Below are 18,352 nucleotides of genomic sequence, written 5' to 3' on the forward strand. Positions count from 1 at the left end.
TTTTGCAACATTTCCTCTGTTCTGGTAAGATAGAATAAATATACACGTACAAACTGCAAAATGTGAATTGTGTAATTTTGGTGGTTCCAAACGCTAGTTAAATGCTCTTATATTGCATTACATAATATAAAGATGAAAGGTAAAATTCATGTTAATAATTGAAAAATATTTTTAATTAGAACAACACAAAATAAAAAACACCACAACAAGTCAAGAGAGACTGCAGAAGAAAGGGAAAAGTTTTATATTTTAGTACCTTTAACAGCACTTTCCTGCTTTTTGAACAAGGGCCTCCACATTTTAATTTTGCACTGGGGCTAGTAAATTATGCAGCCATTTCTGTCCTATCTTGTCCAGTATTCAAACGGGAACACTTCTGAGAATGACATGGAATGCTATTAATAATTCCCTCAGGCCACAGGTACAACTGGGCCTATCCTAAGCAGCCTAGGACATATGGTCATCCTAAATTTAAAAGTCCATAATGGTGAAGGAGGAAGCAAAATAGCAGTAAAGGCATTCTGCTTTCTTTCTGTCAATTGTAGGAAACTTTACAAAATTATATTTTCTAAATGTGCATTGTGTTAACTAGCAGGCTAACTCTAGATGTTTTAACAGACCATATGATGGCTTGGAAATGGATGATGCCTGCTCTTTCCCTGTTCTTCTGCACATAGTCAGAAGAACCTTCTTGGTTATTTATCTTTAGCTTCCCCAGCCCTTGAAACCTCAACTTTTTGTGTGCTTTTGCTTTCCTCTGACATTCTTAAAAGTTTGTGGCATTCTATACACATCCTTGATTTTGTGCCCCTCCTCCCATCTTTGTGTGTGTGCCCTCTTAAAATCGGAGCTCATCAGCAGAATTGCTGTTTTCTTTAGACATTTTTTTTTTCTTCCTCATCAGGATCATTCACAATTTTAGGCTCTGAATTTTATTTTTAGAACCATCCTTTTTTTAGCCATACTCCCTTTCAGGGATTCTCACCATGAGATCATCCGTTTTGAACTTTTTGAAGTCTGCTTTCTTCAAGTCTGTAAGTCTGAAGATACACATCTGACTTGTCCTGCTTGAATGGGATGGGCACTCTCTTTGAAACTCTCATGAGTTTCGCCTCACTAACAGTTCTTTGCTGGCAGAATCCAGTCTGGACTATCAGTACCCTTTTGCTGTCACCTGTTCCTTTCAAGTGATGAGATTTTCAATCAAGCCACTTAAGAATTTACTAAATATCCTGCTTTTCAAAAAGGTAGGGGACTTATAGACTTCCACTACATGTCTATTTAAAAAGTCAGCATTTGTCATTGTGTTTTGTCTATAGTTTTCAAAAAATGTCTGCAACAGTATCTCTCATCCAATTTAATCTTCTTACTATGTGACTATGACATTTCTCCCCTCAATAGGTGGGATCTGTATTCCCATCTCTTAAACAGAGCAGTCTTGGCAGAAGGAATGCTATGTGACTTCGAGGCTAGATCATAATGTGTGATACAGCTTCTACCTGGTTCTCTCTAGGGACACTCATTCCTGTAACCCAGCAGCCACCCTGTGAGGAAGGCCAAACGAGGTCAGGTGGAGGAACCACATGGAGAAATCACATGTAGGTGTTTGGAAGACAGCCCGGGTGAGGCCCCAGCCAATAACCAGCAACAATGGCCAGACTTATGAGCGGAGAAGCCTCCCAAATCAGATGATTAGAGCCTCCCAGACTTCACATCTTCCCAACTGAGGTCCTAGAGATTGTGGCACAAAGACAAGCCATCTCTGCTTTGTCCTGTCCTAATTCCTGATCCACAGAAACTGTGAGAGAGAATACATGATGGTTTTGAAAGCCACTGAATCTTGGGGGATGATTTGTAATGCAGCAATGGAGAACTCATTCAATAAATTAAAAACACATTAACTAAGAAACAAAAATTAAGACTAATTAAGAATGCATCAGACTTCCCTGGTGGCACAGTGGTTAAGAATCCACCTGCCAGTGCAGGGGACACGGGTTTGAGCCCTGGTCCAGGAAGATCCCACATGCCATGGAGCAACTAAGCCCGTGCGCCACAACTACTGAGTTGGCGCTCTAGAGCCCGTGAGCCACAACTACTGAGCCCATGTGCCACAACTACTGAAGCCCGCGTGCCCAGAGCCTGTGCTCCACAACAAGAGAAGCCACTGCAATGAGAAGCCCGTGCACCGCAGCAAAGAGTAACCCCTACTCACCGCAACTAGAGAAAGCCTGCGTGCAGCAACAAAGACCCAACACAGCCAAAAATAAATAAATAAATAAATTTAAAAAAAAAAAGAATGCATCATCTCTACCCATTCTTCTGACTGATTGCTACTTGGTTTTACTGCCATTCCAAAAAGCTATCCCTGTAATTTAAATTCCACTCCACCAGGTGGAAGTGAAGCCATGATTGTACTAATCCCCAGTCACTGGGCAGAGATTGTACTCCCTTTTCTATTTTTAAAAAATTTTTTGGCCACGGCTGCGCAGCTTGTGGGATCTTAGTTCCCAGACCAGGGACTGAACCCGCATCCTTGGCAGTGAAAGCACAGAGTCCTAACCACTGGACCACCAGGGAATTCCCTGTATTCCCTTTTATGAATCATACTTTTGTATGACATTTAATCTTGGTTATTAAAGCAGTTAGATCATCCCTGCTTAGTATACTGTGTGAATTTAAGAAAGAGCAAAATTAAAACATTTCTCACATACTTCTCTAGCTGATTAACATAACACGCAATTCTAATTTCAGACCCCCTGCTGGAAAATGTTCCCTCCTAATTTAATTTATTGAGTCAGAGATCATCTGGTTGCAATGAACAGAACCCATTCAAACTGGCTTAAGCAAAAAAGAAAAGTGATTAGAAATAGAGGGATCTGGTGGAACCCAAAGACAGGAAGTGAGGCCAGGCTTCATAAAGAATGATGCCAGAAATGGCAAAACTGATGAGAGCCACACTGGTTTGTCTCTCCAAATCTCTTTCGAGCTGTATTGTCTCTTTTTTAAAATTAATTAATTTATTTATTTTTGGCTGCACTGGGTCTTTGTTGCTGTGCGCGGGCTTTCTCTAGTTGCGGTGAGCGGGGGCTTCTCATTGCGGTGGCTTCTCTTGTTGCGGAGCACAGGCTCTAGGTGTGCGGGCTTCAGTAGTTGTGGCACACAGGCTCAGTAGTTCTGGCTTGCGGGCTCTAGAGCACCGACTCAGTAGTTGTGTTGCACGGGCTTAGTTGCTCCGCGGCATGTGGGATCTTCCCGGACCAGGGCTCAAACCTGCGTCCCCCGGATTGGCAGGTGGATTCTTAACCACTGCGCCACCAGGGTAGTTCCTCTACTGTCTCTTATATCTGACTCCTTAGGGCACATTCCTCATCTCTCTCTCTCTCTCTCCTCCTCCTCCCACGTGCCGCCCCCCCCCCCCACTTCCAGGGAGCAGTTTAGCATATGGTTATGGACACTCTGAAGTCAAAATGCCTAGGTTCAAATACTAGCTCCACTAATGTCATGGACAAATCAATAGTGCTTTAAATCACAGAGCAGAGCTAATTAGTGGTCCTCCCTGGGAGATGAGATGGCTGCATCTGCCCACTCAGTGACAAGCCTGCCTCCAAATTGGCATGAGCTGACCTTTTCCCTGGGCTTGCTTATTCTTTTATTGGTGATTCTTTCTGTAAAGTCTCAGAAACCTTACAATGGCTGATATTCTCATTGTTTTAGGGTGTTACCATTAGACTTTCTTTCTTAGTTTCTGAGCCTTGTGCATTCTTAAGGATCCTTTCAGAGAAAATAAGAGGTTTTTAGGGGGAAATGACCCATGACTGATCATTAGCTCTGTGAAATGATCAACTTGAAAGGAGGTATAATGTTCCCATCAACTATAAATGAGAAGATTGCTCACAACTTATGGTCCATATTCCCTGTATCCAATATCTCCATTTCCTCCCCTCTGAGTCAGCCTTTAATGAATTGATTGCTTCCCCCATTTTTTTCTTCATGGAAATTGCTCTCTATGCAAGGGTGTCAGACTTATTTGCAGTTTGAGCCAAAGAAGAAATCTCTTTCACTCCCTCCACTTCCACTAGAAGTAGACAAAACTATCTTAATCCAATCTAATAAAGCTTAGAAGAAAACAAGATATGTGGCCTGTTATTAAACTATTGCTATACTTAATAAACTGTAGATGTCAGAAATAATACATACAAATGCTCCAGGGCATGTGGAGACAATTAACACAATTTACTCCAGTAATAATTATAGGGCCATTTGTGTTCAATTCAGATACCCACGAGAAGTATTATACTTTTTGCTGAACTTCCCTGACCAGCCCCTCCAAAGAGGCCACCTCACTTCTCTTCAGCCTATCACTCTAATTCAATATTTTGTGTAGTACTTACTAGTCTCTGATATTTTTATAGTTCTTGTTTATAGTTTTTTACTTATTTATTTTTTACATTATTTTTTTTTTTTTACATTTTACAAGGTAATGTAGAGCAGAACACTTTCCTGTGTCTCTCTCACCACTCTATTCTCAATGCCTAGAACAAAGCCTAGTATATAGAGGCACCTAATAAATATTTGCTGCATTAATGTGCCCCCGAGTGCCCAGAGCCTCCCAGCCTCACTATCAGCTCCTAAAGAGTGTATCATCTCCCATCCTGTACCCTCCTTGGCATGGAACTCTGTTGGCTCATAATCCATGATAGTTGTAGCTGTAGCTGCTGCTGCTGCTGGCAATGGTGAGGGTGGCTAGGGGATCAGTTTGCTGGGGAGAAGGAGAGGTAACCTCTGGAGACATTCCACAGGCTAGCCCCATTTTCAAAAGGCATTTGTTTCCCTTGGGCAAACTCTGAAAGAGTCAAGTTTTGCTACAAACTTAGTGTCTAATTAGAAACCGGTCAGGCACATAGAGCTCAAATTCATGCAGCAGCCCATGAGGTGCATTGAACTCCAGGAAGCACCCAGAAACCAGGCCTAGTGTGTGCTCAGCAATTGGAAGTATAGTTCTAGCAGCACAGGGTACAAAATGGAACCAGATCCTCCTCAAAAACCTCCATATTCCTGAATCCAGTCTTGAGAGCTTAGTCATCTGTGACCTCAACGTCCTTCTACTTGTATCATGTCCAAGGCACACCAAGTCCTCCGCAAACCCTCTTGCTTTGGCCGTTGCACCGCACCCCTCAAGCACTTACAACTTCCTGTTGCAGGTCAGTTACTTATTTACATTTGTCATCATCCCTTCCGTTCGGAGACCATGTCTTGTTATTTTCCTCCCCCTTCCCCAGCATGATGACTTTTTATTTTATTTTACTTTTTATTTTATTTTATTTTATTTTTAACTAAATTTCAGACTTTATTCAGATTTCACGAGTTCTTCCACTAGTGTCCTTTTTCTGTCCCAGAATCTGAGGCAGGAAACCACATTGTGTTTGGTCCTTATGTCTCCTTAGTTTCCTCTAGTCTATGACACTTTCCCACTTTTCTTTTTTTTTCATGACGCTGACAGTTTTGAGTACTGGTTAGGTGTTTTGTAGTGTGTCCCTCCATTTTTTTTTTCTTATGATGAATAATGTAACTTTAAAATTGAGTGATTTGTCTAAGACCAAAGAACAAGGTTTTTGTTTTTGTTTTTTTATTGTAGTATAATTGCTTTACAATGTTGTGTTAGTTTCTGCTGTACAATGAAGTGAATCAGCCATACATATACCTATATCCCCTCCCTCCCACCCCCACCATCCCTTCCAACTAGGTCATCACAGAGCACCGAGCTGAGCTCCCTGGGCTATACAGCAGGTTCCCACTAGTTATCTATTTTACACATGGTAGTGTATATATGTCAATCCTAATCTCCCAGTTCATCCCACCCTCCCTATCCCCCACTGTGTCCACACCATCCATCCTCTACGTCTGCGTCTCTATTCCTGCCCTGCAAATGGGTTCATCTGTACCATTTTTCTAGAGTCCACATGTAGCATTAATATATTTGTTTTTCTCTTTCTGACTTACTTCACTCTGTATGACAGACTCTAGGTCCATCCACATCTCTACAAATGACCCCATTTCGTTCCTTTTTATGGCTGAGTAATATTCTATTGTATATATGTACCACATCTTCTTTATCCATTCATCTGTTGATGGACATTTAGGTTGCTTCCATGTCCTGGCTATTGTAAACAGTGCTGCAATGAACATTGGGGTATGTGTGTCTTTTTGAAATGACCCACCTCCTAGAGTAATGAAAATAAAAACAAAAATAAACAAATGGGACCTAATTAAACTTAAAAGCTTTTGCACAGCAAAGGAAACCATAAACAAGATGAAAAGACAACCCTCAGAACGGGAGAAAATATTTGCAAACGAAGCAACTGACAAAGGATTAATCTCCAAAATATACAAGTAGCTCATGCAGCTCAATATCAAAAAACAAACAACCCAATCAAAAAATGGGTGGAAGACCTAAATAGACATTCCTCCAGAGAAGACATACAGATGGCCAAGAGGCACATGAAAAGATGCTCAACATCACTAATTATTAGAGAAATGCAAATCAAAACTATAATGAGGTATCACCTCACATCGGTCAGAATGGCCATCATCAAAAAATCTACAAGCAATAGATGACTTTTAATAATTTAAAAAACATACTATCAGCCTAATCTTTATGTCTTCCTAAGCAACAATGCTAATCTAGAGAAAGACTAGGGCTCATACATAAATATAAAATGTAATGGAGAAATTTAGGGGATGGTAAAACAGTGCATTTTTATCCTCAGTTCCTGGTTGTTTGGCAACTCCCATATCAAAGGCCAAGCCTGGGGGCCTCACCTCCTAACTCCTTCCACAGCATAGAGAAGAGCCCTACTTTCGTCATGATGGCCAGGCTATGAAGGTGCTGCCCTATGGAAGTTGGAGGATATGATATAAGATGAAGAGGTGGGGATCCTCCCCCTCCTGCTCCAGGGGGCAGGTGGAGAAGGAAAAGAGATGAAAATTGTGGAAGGAAATAATCAGGTTGGAAGTTTATAGTTTACCTTATCCCCCAAGTTTGAAATGCAGGCAGGTGGAGATGCTAGATGGCTTTGGGGGAAAGCCAAAAGCAAAGATTTTTTATGAACCTTTCATTCCATGGTGGTCCCCTGTGAGGGAATCAGCTTGCTCCCCATTACTAACAGGAGGAGGTCACATTAAGAGCTGAAAACTTCAAACAATGGCCAGCATTAGTGCTTTCAGGCCTCACTCCAGGCTCATGTGCCATGGAAGGGCCCCTAAGTCCCCATATGCCCCTTGGAAAATAGAGATGGTAGCTGAGGTACAAGTGAGTGGGCCTGACAGGGGTCTCCGGGAGAGGGACAGAGTGAGCCCTCATCAGAGGCCTTAGGGCAGATGGGGAAAGTGGCTGAGACTCAGAGGGTGTGAGCCAGCAGGGTACCCTGGGCCCTGACTGAACCACAAGGTCTCCTGTGGAAGCCAGAAACTGGTCAGACACCTGGCTGGCAATAGGGACCCACAGGGCCCAGAGGCCAGCACACGACAGGCGAGAGCTCCAGGGCCACTGCCACCACCTTTGGGTGGGACAGGGGGAGGGGAAAGACATCAGAACTTCTAAGCATTTAGCCCCATGAGCCTCTCAAAACTGGAACAGACTGAGCTACTCTTGATTGGCAAGTTACCATTATCTTTACTCCCTTTACTATACAACAGGGACAGGATTCATGAGAAAGATTAGATCAGTCATAGAAAAAATCCTGCATTTTCTCTTCATGTCCGAGTGGTGTGTACGGACTTGCAACTGTACTACATATATTTATCGAGTATTTGCTCTCTATCTGAAGCTTCATAAAAGTATGGCCTAGTGTTATGACTACCAGTGACACCAAAAAATGTGAGTGTCTTTAGAACTCTTTTAAAAATTGATATCTAGCAAATGGACGTGGTTCCAAGATAACACCAAGTTTGAAAGAGTACTTCAGTTGGTACCATCAAGCACAAAAGACATCTTCCTGCTTGGCTTGTACAAAGCCGCAGTAGGATCCCCACGTGTACTAAGATGAGTCCTCTCAGGGCTGTCTTCCAGCTTCCTACCCTCCCCTGTGAACTGCAGACAAATTTAGAGAAAAGGAAGGCAAGGAGAAAACTCCAACAGAAGGGCAAGTTGATAAACATGCCTATTTATCACTGCACAATCCTCTGCCTTTTTTATCCTATTGATTTTCATGCTCTGCTGTGTATGCCACTGTGTCTAGGGGAACGAGTGCACTTGTGAGCAACCTTGCAGTTGAGTGATGATAACTTAGGTAAATTAGAGCTTCAGTCAAACTCTCCCCAGCCCCAACCTGTCCTCTGGTCCCCACTCTTCAGGAGAAAGAACCATGTGTGGTAGAAGGGGGTGGAACCTGTCTGCAAGTCTCCATCCATTACCATCTGTGTGTCCCCGTTGACTGTGAGCTCTGGAGGCCCAGGGCTCTGCAGTGCATCCATCTCAGCAGCCTTGAGCTATTTCCCCAGTGTCAGATGAATGAGTGACGCGTGAAAGAATGCATGAATGAGTCTGAAGCAGAGCTGGTAGCCCAACTCTCTTAGAAGACAGTAAATCCCCATGGGCTTGATGTGACTGGGGACAGGTCAAGAAGCATATCAGTCTTCCATGGGGGAGATCTGTTGGTCCCTGTCTTCTCCTCGCCTATGAAACATGTCTGGGGAAGCATAAAGGATCTTGGGGTAGCCTGAGATCCTGGCATGACAGTGAGAGCTCTAGGGTAGCCCAGATTATTCCTGATCCAGAGGAGCCTCAAGAATCTGGGATGATTCTAAGATAAAGATTCTAGGGCCTTCAAAGTACACTCAGGTTCCACTTACCTGACAAAAACCCCTGGGGGGATTGTGGCACCATAGGGAAGGTTGGGGGGAAAAGGGAGAGACGCTGCATGCCTTCAACTGTCATTTCAATGAGGGAGAGTACAGAAGGATGGGAATTCCTTGAGAAAAGGAATATGAGAATGAGCAGGGAGAAAGAGGTAAGAAATGGAGAAGGGCCTCAGAGAGGGCTGGGGGCTCCAGCCTCAGAGAGGCAGGAGGGAATGATGGAGAACTGGGGTCCCAAGGGCTGTGGTCACAGCAGGTTGAGGGTTGGGAGTCATTACTGATGTGGGGAGGGAGAAGGCAGAAGTTGCTACATGTTAGAAATGCCAAGGAATACTGAAACCTTTGTAAAATCAGAGACACACGAGCCAGAAAGCCTCAACTCTCCAACACCCTCCTTTTTTTTTTAACAAGAACACTGAGGCCATAAGTCAAGCCAGTATGGGGGCCATACAAGCCAATAGCCCAGGGCTATGGAGGCAGGGCTGGGGGGTGAAGGCTCCTGTACGGTGCCCCTTGAGTCTCGTGCAGCACCTCTGGACCCCCAAGAAGAGGCAGTTTGACTGATGAAGTAGCCAGAGTAAAGAAGAAGGATAAAAGGATTAAAAAAAGTCAGGAAGTCTATGAAACTTTGCCCAGTAATAATAGACACCATTCAGTGAACAGTATTTAATCCTGTTAAAGCTTTGGAAGGAATTGGCAAATCACTGAGCCTTTCTTGAGTAGAAAGGAATTTCTGATGAAAGAATTTAATTGAGGCCACTGCCCTTCCCCAGAGGATCCCAGAGCAGCCATGAACATCAAGTGTAGCTCTTCTGAGATGCCAGCAAGACTCCCTGTGCCTCCCCAAACCCCTACTTCCCCCACCCCAAAAGAAACCAAACTCTCCTCAGCAAGATCCCAAGGACAGGATAAATACATTTCTAATGAAGAATGTATTCATTATGGATTTAGACTCTACTGTTTCTGGGCTTTCTTTAAACAGTCAACCAATTGAAGGAAGAACTAGGCCTGATATGAAAACTCACGTAAGAGGCTCCTATTGTCTAGGACCACAGGTCTAGAGCACCCTCTCCGAGGGCTCTGTGAGACAAGGGAGCACAAATATCAATGCTCATTTCTCTGCCACCTGGGTGTTACCGGGGTCTTCACAGTAACAAGGACCCAGAGAGAGCGTGCTTTATGTGTTTTGGACTCAGAGATTAGAGATGGCACCGACAAATCTGAGAGTACGTGACTCAGGTTAGGAGAAGGAGAAACTGCTGTCAGAGGAAGCTCATTGCAGCGTTGTTATCTGTGGCAAGGAAGTTGAAGGTCACCCAGAGTCCACTGTGGAGAGAGAGAGGGGAAAGCTGGCTCGAAGTGCACAGAGCAGCACACATAGATTTTAAAAGCACAGTGCTGGGGGAAGAAGGGAGAAAAAGAATGTGCATATGACACAGCACCATTTACATAAAATAAAAACACATCACAGGAAATACACAAAAAGATATAGGTTAAATCCATGGTTGCCTATAAGGGAAGGAGAATGGGAGGGGTGCACGGAGGAAAAAGGGAATGAACGCAGGAGCGGGGACTTGTACAGACCAAAGATGACAGTGTGCCTTGAGGTCCATGGGAGTTGGGGTGGCATCCAAGGGCCCTCCTTAAGAAGATCAAAGTCTTTCCTTGTGAGCTTCAGGAAAAAGTCCAAATAAACTAGTGCTCTAGGTTCTTTTCCTACTCTCTGAAGATGGCCTAATCCTTCAGGAAGGAAATCTGCCTGTGCCTGGTGTGTGATCTTATGGGGGCTGAAGGGCCAGTGGGCCAGGAGAAGAGGGGCCTCTTCCACTCAGTTGCCTCTTGGATGTCACAGCCTATCTGGGGGACTATGGCTTAGGATTCCAGGTGTCTTTAGGGGTACAGAATGGTGGCCCCCAATGAGATAGCAGCAGTAGAAAGAAGTGCTACTATCCACCAGAAAGGATGCATGCTCACGACACTGATGGAACCTTCTAATTAGCTCTGAAACAAATTTTATGCTTGGAGGAAGTCCCCAGAAAACTCTTGGGGTGCATATAATCAATTTGCAGATAAGTAAAGTGAGGCTTAGAAAAGTTAGGCAGTTTGCTTGAGGTCATGCAACTAATAAGTGGCAAAGGCAGGATTTAAACCTTGGTGTGTGTGACTCCAAAACCTGAGCTCACTGCCAGGTTATAATGCCTCCAGCCTAAGGCTTTGTGCCACACACACACACACACACACACACACACACACACACACTTACATAGGCATGTTACCAAAGTTACATGTCATGAAACAAAATTATACTCTGGTTGCTTCTTCCAACCTGAGCCCTCAAGGACACCGTGGAACAGTATTTCTCAGGGGCAGACAAGGGCAGTTGGGATCGCCGCAGAGTTCCTTGTGCAAAACCAACAAGAATGGTAAGGAGAAGACAGGGGTGGGAGGTGGAGCACAGGGGAGAAAATGGGGAGGTTTCCCAGTGTGTAATGTGGCTTCAGAAATAGCCATTGAAGACAGATCAGAGAAACGCTTTGCAGCAGACACGTCCTTCTGTGTAATTCCATCTGAGGCCAAGAGAAGAGATGAAAAAAATGACTGTCATCCACGCACTGACTAGTGGGTCCACATGTACTAACTCTTCCCTGAAGCACCTCTCACGGCGGATGGTGATGGGAGAAGAGGTAGTGGAATTTCAGGGGCTGAAGGGATATTAAAGATCATCTCAATTAACTCTTCAGTGGGCGGTGGAGAAACAATTACTTGCGCCAGGCCACCCAAGAACAAGAAACTAGGCCTCTGGCTCCCGGGCTGGTGCTTGCCCACCTTGCCACATGGCTGCCCTCATCAAGTCAGCTTGGAGGGACGACCCGCTACGGCCCACCAAAGACCCTGCTCCTCCCTCTCTGCTCCTTCTCTGCCAGCATCCCCACTCTCTCTGGGAAATGACTGCTTCTCAGGAGAAGGACGAGAGGCAGTGAGGCCAAGAGACGCCTCTTGGATTGGAGGGCAAGCACCCAGGGATGAGATTCTGGACAGATGAGCAGTTTGGCCACGGCTGACCTCCTTCCACGCACCTTCTTTTCCAGCCTGTCTTCAGGAAGCCCTCCGCACATCTTCTAAGCCTGCCCACTCTTTCTTTCTAAACCTGGGGCAAGGGCCATGACCTTACTTTTTAAGATTCTGGTCAATTTATTTTTCAAAGGAAGACCCAGGCCCTGTTACAACCACATAGGGGGCTCTCTCGGCAGGAGAAGCAGAGCCTGTCAAAACAGATTTTCTTTCTTTCCACCAAAGCAAGAGACACTCCCAAAACACAAAAGACACTGAGAATCCTGTCTCCTTGAGGGATTTAATTATTGCCGGTAGTTGTTCTCCTCTTTGGCAGTGGCATCTTTGCCTCACTGCTTCTGGAGAAGAGGGACATAGAATTTCAATTCTTAGCCAGGCTGGGCGAGAGCCATTCCCCCAGAGGCACCCAGCGGGAGGTAAGATAAGTTGCCACCTACACAGTTTCAGAGGCTCTGAGCCTCCAAACACAGCCACTATTCACTAGCTGATCCCTGAAGTCCACCATCAGAGTTTTATTTATTTAGCTTTGGAGTTTACTTGACTGTCAAAATTCAAATATTCCTGGAAGGGATGATAGTTATGACCAGCCATTTGCAACTTAGTAGAATTTTTTTTCAGATCACACTCCAAAGGGCATTTTTTAGAGTGAGAAAGAAAATCAGATGGCCAAAGAAGGGAAGAAAGTGGAGAGGGAAAAGGGTCCACAAATTAGAGGGTAGGGAAGGGCCCAAGAGGAGGCTGGAGCGCAGAGGGCAGACGCAGCATGCCTCACCGGCTGGCCTAGAGCCCTGGATCTCAGTGTGCGCTCGGCTTCAGCAGCACCAGTGCCACCTGGATCCTGTCAGACACGCAGATTCTGGGGCTCCATCCCAGACCTACTGAATCACAAACTCTGGGGGCAGGGCCCAGAAGTGTCTGTTTTAACAAGCCCATACATGACTGACTTTGAGGCATCGTCAAGGCTGAGAAGCACTGGCTTGCAGTGTCTGTCCTATGCGGCAGGACCGTTCCTATACCCCGCTGCTCATCAAGCTCGACTTCTCTGATTTGCCTTCTTTTCTCTGCCCTGTAAGAGCGAGGCATGAGAAACCACCACCGTGTGTGGCCAGGAGAGTGTTCAGCACGCTGGAAACCTCTGTAGCCATAAGAGGTGGGATGGTGACAGAGCAGGGCTGCCTTTGGCCCAAAGAGCAAGGGCTTGGGGTGGAGCCTGGGGAATTGCTGATGAAGTTTGATGAGTGAAAGTGAGGGAGCAACTGAAGGAAGTTCCCCAGAGCAGCCACCTGGGCTTCTGAGAAACTCGAGTGGGGATCATGCTGAGTGAGGTAGAAATATGGAGACAGAAGTCTGCTCAAGCCCTGACTGGGGTCCCATAGGGTGTGGGTTCTGGGCCATGAGGCACCACTGGGTGCCTCCCTTCCCTCCACATCAACTCTCCTTGGGTCGATATGCTCAAGATGCATCTCTTAAGCCAGTTCATCTCCTGCTTACCCCACCATCCCTCAACTCTCAACCCCCATCCCTTGCCCAGGCAACCTTGTGGCAGAGGCAAGGAGGAGCCCCAAGGAATCAGACGGTGAAGCCTGAAGCAATCCTCTGCAAATTGGACATGGTTTTGAAGTCCCCTTCCCTGCTCTATTTTTCTCCATAGACCTTGTCAGCATCTGAAATATTATGGGGTGGTTTTTGTTTTGTTTTGTTTTTTGGTCTATTTCCTTCTACTAGAGTGTGAGCCCCATGAGGGCAGGGTTTTGTTTTTTTTTTAACTGTGTACTGTTTATTTACCTTTCAATCCTCAGGGCTTAGGACAAGGCCTGGCACACAGTAGGCATTCAATAAATATTTTTTGGAAAAAAATGAATGAATCTTAAATTTGTTCCATGATCTATCAATACTTACTTTAACATAAAAATTATCCCTCCCCAGTACTTGAGTAAAAATTGATGTCTCACATCTTCCACAAAGTGAGGGCTTCGATGCTTGTACATACCACAGCTCCAGGCTCCAATACAGAGTGAAGCTTCACTTCTGATCAGACAGCCAGGATGAGAGAGGATGAGGCTGGGAGGGTCAGGGCCTCCTTGTGAAGGGAGGGTCAGTCACCAAGGCTCTTGTCTCTGGCCTCAGCCAGAGCAGTGTCTCTGGGAGGTGGAAGTGCAGGAAAGTTATAGCTCAGTGACAAACGATGTACACAAACTTGTCTACCCAGTGCCTGGCACACAGTGGACACCCAGGTTAGCAAAATCTCTATTTGCATCTGAACTCCAGTGAAATCTTGATGAACAAGACATTCAGGAAACAGCCTTGCAAGATTTGCTCTCCTTGACCTCAGGAACTGGGTCTTAGTTCCTATGTTTCCCTGGTACTTGGCACAGTATGTGTCTAGAAGGCCTAAATGAATGCTTGATGAATGAAACATATTGTTTCCATTGATATTTTTTCTGGATATTAAATTATATTTCAGGCCTTGTGGCTGAAAATCATTCTAAAATGCATTTTGCAACATTTCTATGTTAGCCAGTGAAGAGTACTGAACTTCCTTGCATCTTCCTACACAAAATCACAGAATCTTGCAAATGGTCATCAGCAAGTACAGCAACTTTCCTGATCACTGAGGGATGCAAAAAGGGTGTGTGAGATTGAATTTGTTTTAACCCTAAGAAATCATGGGGTGTTAAAAGAATTCCCTGCTCTTTTTTCTTAAATCTCAGGTTTAGAGCTCATAAGGGACTAAGATCATCTAGCCCCAGTAGCCTAACTTGACAAATGGAGAAACCAAGGCCCAGAGAGGGGAAGGGCACTCAGTATGTGAAAAACAGAACTGGAACCTTGCTCTTTTGCTCCCCAATTCAACACTCTTTCCATTTTGTTGATTTGTCTCTATCTCCTAAGACTAGAAAGCAGAGAAAACTTCTGATTAATTCATGTTTAAATCCTATATTAAGGGAAAGATATAAATTTCTTGCTAAGGATATGTTTATTGAACTCTTTATACTTAGTACTGTCTTAGCTACTGCAGGGGACAAAGCAGACACAAAACCGTCCCTATCTATTGCATATTGATGATCATGATGATAATGGTAAGGTTCAATTTTTGAGTACATGTTCTATAAAAGCACTGGGTGCTTTACATGTATTACCACAAACAATTCTCACAGCAGCCTTATAAAATAGACTTCTATGTTAGGCTTCTTTGGGTTGCTCATGACAGAAACCCAACTCATACAAGCTAAAGAAAAAAGGGAATTATTGGCACACATAAATGAAAATACCAGGAGCTGTCTAGTTTCTGGGTAGGCGGGATCCGTGTGCTCAAACAATATTATCAAAAATTTCTCTCTCCTTCCATCTCCTCTGTGTAAGCTTCACTCTCTAGTATATTCTTTCCATGTGATAGAAAAGATGAGCCCCAGTAGCTCTGACTCCCATGAGCCTTACAGTTTATCATTTCAGAAGGAAAGAGCCCTATTCTGACCTGACATCCACATGAGCCCTCCTCAAGACCTCGATGGATGCTCTTTGGGTTATGTGAGCACATCTGCACCTATCATTATATCTAGAAAAATGAGATACTTTGGCCACTCCATATCTCCATAGGGTGGAGGAGAGGGTCTTTTATCAGGGGAATGGAGGAGGAGCAATTCATAATCCCATTTTACATAGGTTGAAACTGAGACTTACAGAAATTAAGTAATTGCCCAAGGCCACGGGGCCTGTTAGAGGCAGAGATGGGATATAAATGCAAAATATTTGTCTCCACAGCCTATGCTTTTAATTTTTCCTGATTTCTTTTTTTGGAAAAAAATCATACTTTAAAATTCACCATTTTAAAAGTGTACAATTCAGTGAAATGCCTGTTTTAATCATCATCCCAACTTTGGTGTGATTGGTGCTCAGTTGTGAAGTATGTGGTAAGTAATTTGTTGCTATTAATGGTTGAATTACCAAAGTTATTGAATGATTTACTTTTAAAAATAGAAATCAGAATTAATTAAAGATTACCCATCTAGGGCTTCCCTGGTGGCGCAGTGGTTGAGAATCTGCCTGCCAATGCAGGGGACACGGGTTCGAGCCCTGGTTTGGGAAGATCCCACATGCCGCGGAGCAACTGGGCCCGTGAGCCACAATTACAGAGCCTGCACGTCTGGAGCCTGTGCTCCGCAACAAGAGAGGCCACGATAGTGAGAGGCCCGCACACTGCGATGAAGAGTGGCCCCCGCTCGCCTCAACTAGAGAAAGCCCTCGCAGAGAAACGAAAAGCCAACACAGCCATAAATAAATAAATAAATAAAATTAAAAAAAAAAAAAAGATTACCCATCTAATAATGTCATCCTCATTTCCTTGTACTACGATATACTCTTTTAGGTATAGCCAGCAACACTCCTGCTGAAGAGGATGCTGTCACCCATTTTTAGTGTTTCCTAGGGAAAAAAATGCTACAGCTTGCAGTACTGCTGTGTCTTCCCATAAATAAAGCTTTCCACATTATAAGAGAGAATGGACATGCCCTCCAAGAAAGATACAGAGAATCTAGAAATATTAGTAGAAATGATAAACCTGTGCAGCAACATTGCAGATTATAAGATTCAAATTAAATCAACACCATTTCTAGATTCCAGTGATGAAGACTAGAAAGAAATACAATGGAAAAAGAGAGAGAGAGAGCGCGCTCATTCCCTGAAGAATAAAACATTAAGTATTTTGCATTTAACTTAAAAGGACATGCAAAAATCTATTCAAAGAAAATTACAAACCTCTAATGGGGGGAAAAAAAAGACTTATTGAACAAATAGAGCTTTTGGCTGGGAAGATTCTATTTGGTAAATGATACAAAAGCTAATGCAATCTTGGGCCACATTAATACTCTGTTTTAGAAGGAGAGAGGTGGTAATCCTGCTTCCCCTAAGTTGCTCAGACCACACTCTTAGGGAAACCCAAACAAACTATGATAGAACATGTCTTCGGGGGGGTGTTGTATGTGGCCAGGCTGGCAACAGGTCTGGAAACCACGTTACATAGGGAACCGAGCAGGTTTCTTCTGAATGTTAGAGAACTGTGGTCATTTCCAATGGGTTAGAGAAGATTTAGAGGTGAGGTGAAAGGCTGTGGCATAGAAGTATTAGACTTGCTCTGTGAACAAAAATTATAGGAAGAGAGATGTTGGCTCGAATAAGGTAGCGGCTTTCTGAAAGTCAGAACTGTCATTGATCTAAAGTACATAACCTTAGGTAGAGTTCCCTGTGCTATACAGTGTGTGCCCATCAGTTGTCTATTTTATACATAGGGAGGGGATATCTGTATGTGTATGGCTGATGCATTTTGTTATGCAGGGGAGGCTGACACAACATTGTAAAGCAACCATACTCCAATAAAAATTAATTTTAAAATAAATAAATAAAGTAAATAACCTTGTGAAGCAGGCAGAATGGTGATATTATCATCCCTAACAAAGAGATGAGGAAAAGGTCCAGCAAGCAAAAATGACTTGTCTGTAATCAGCCAAGAGGGGCACATGAGACCGTGGACGCCCCAGTGCAGTTCCCCCTGGCCCAGGCTGCCTCCGGACCCAGCGCTGAGCTTCAAGAGATGCAGCAAAACAGGTGTGAACAGCCAGCCGGATGGAAGTCACAGGAAAGCTATCAATGTCAAAGCGTGACAAACAACTCTGAATATCCTGTGGAGAGAAGGATCAGGCAAGGAGCAGCGATTTCCAGTGGGAAAGTAATGACTTCTGACAAGAAACAGGGATCTCTGTCAGGAGAGCAGGAATTTCTGACAGGAGAGCAATGGTTTATGACAGGAAAACAGGGATTTCTGACAGAAAATGTTGACTTCTGACAGGATATTAGTGCATTTCTGACAAGAGAACAAGGATTTCTGAAGAGTGGTGATTTTTCTCAGAACAGTGATTTTTAAAGGAAGAGGGGGCGATTCCTGACTACAACAGTGATTTCTGATAGGAAAACAGGGATTGCTGATAGGAGAGCCCGGATTTCTGACAAGACATCTGTGCCCATTACATAGGAGAGTAGTGATTTCTGACAGGTCTTTGACAGGAATGAGGTTTTTTTTGAGGAAGGACAAAAAGCAGCAGCACAAAACAAACTGGAAAACAACAGGGAGGAACCAAATTCCCTCTGAAAATAGGGAATTGTTGGTCCTGGGTGTGGAGGGAGGTTCATCAATAAGAAGAAGAAGCTGGATCTGCGGAGGCTCAAATTGGGCGAGATCTTGGGTCCAGCATGTCATTCGGCAGAGGGGGATTGAGTGGGCTGGAGGGAGAGTATCTAGAAGATTTACATCACCGATGTGAGCCTAAATGACTAAGAAATGCCTTCCCATCAAGAGACCTGGAGGAAGTCGAAGAGAGGGAAATCTGCTCCTTCTTCGACCCCTCCCCCCCAAATCCAGAAATAACAAAGC

This window comes from Eubalaena glacialis, chromosome 6 (assembly GCF_028564815.1).
Source record: "Eubalaena glacialis isolate mEubGla1 chromosome 6, mEubGla1.1.hap2.+ XY, whole genome shotgun sequence".
NCBI lineage: Eukaryota > Metazoa > Chordata > Mammalia > Artiodactyla > Balaenidae > Eubalaena > Eubalaena glacialis.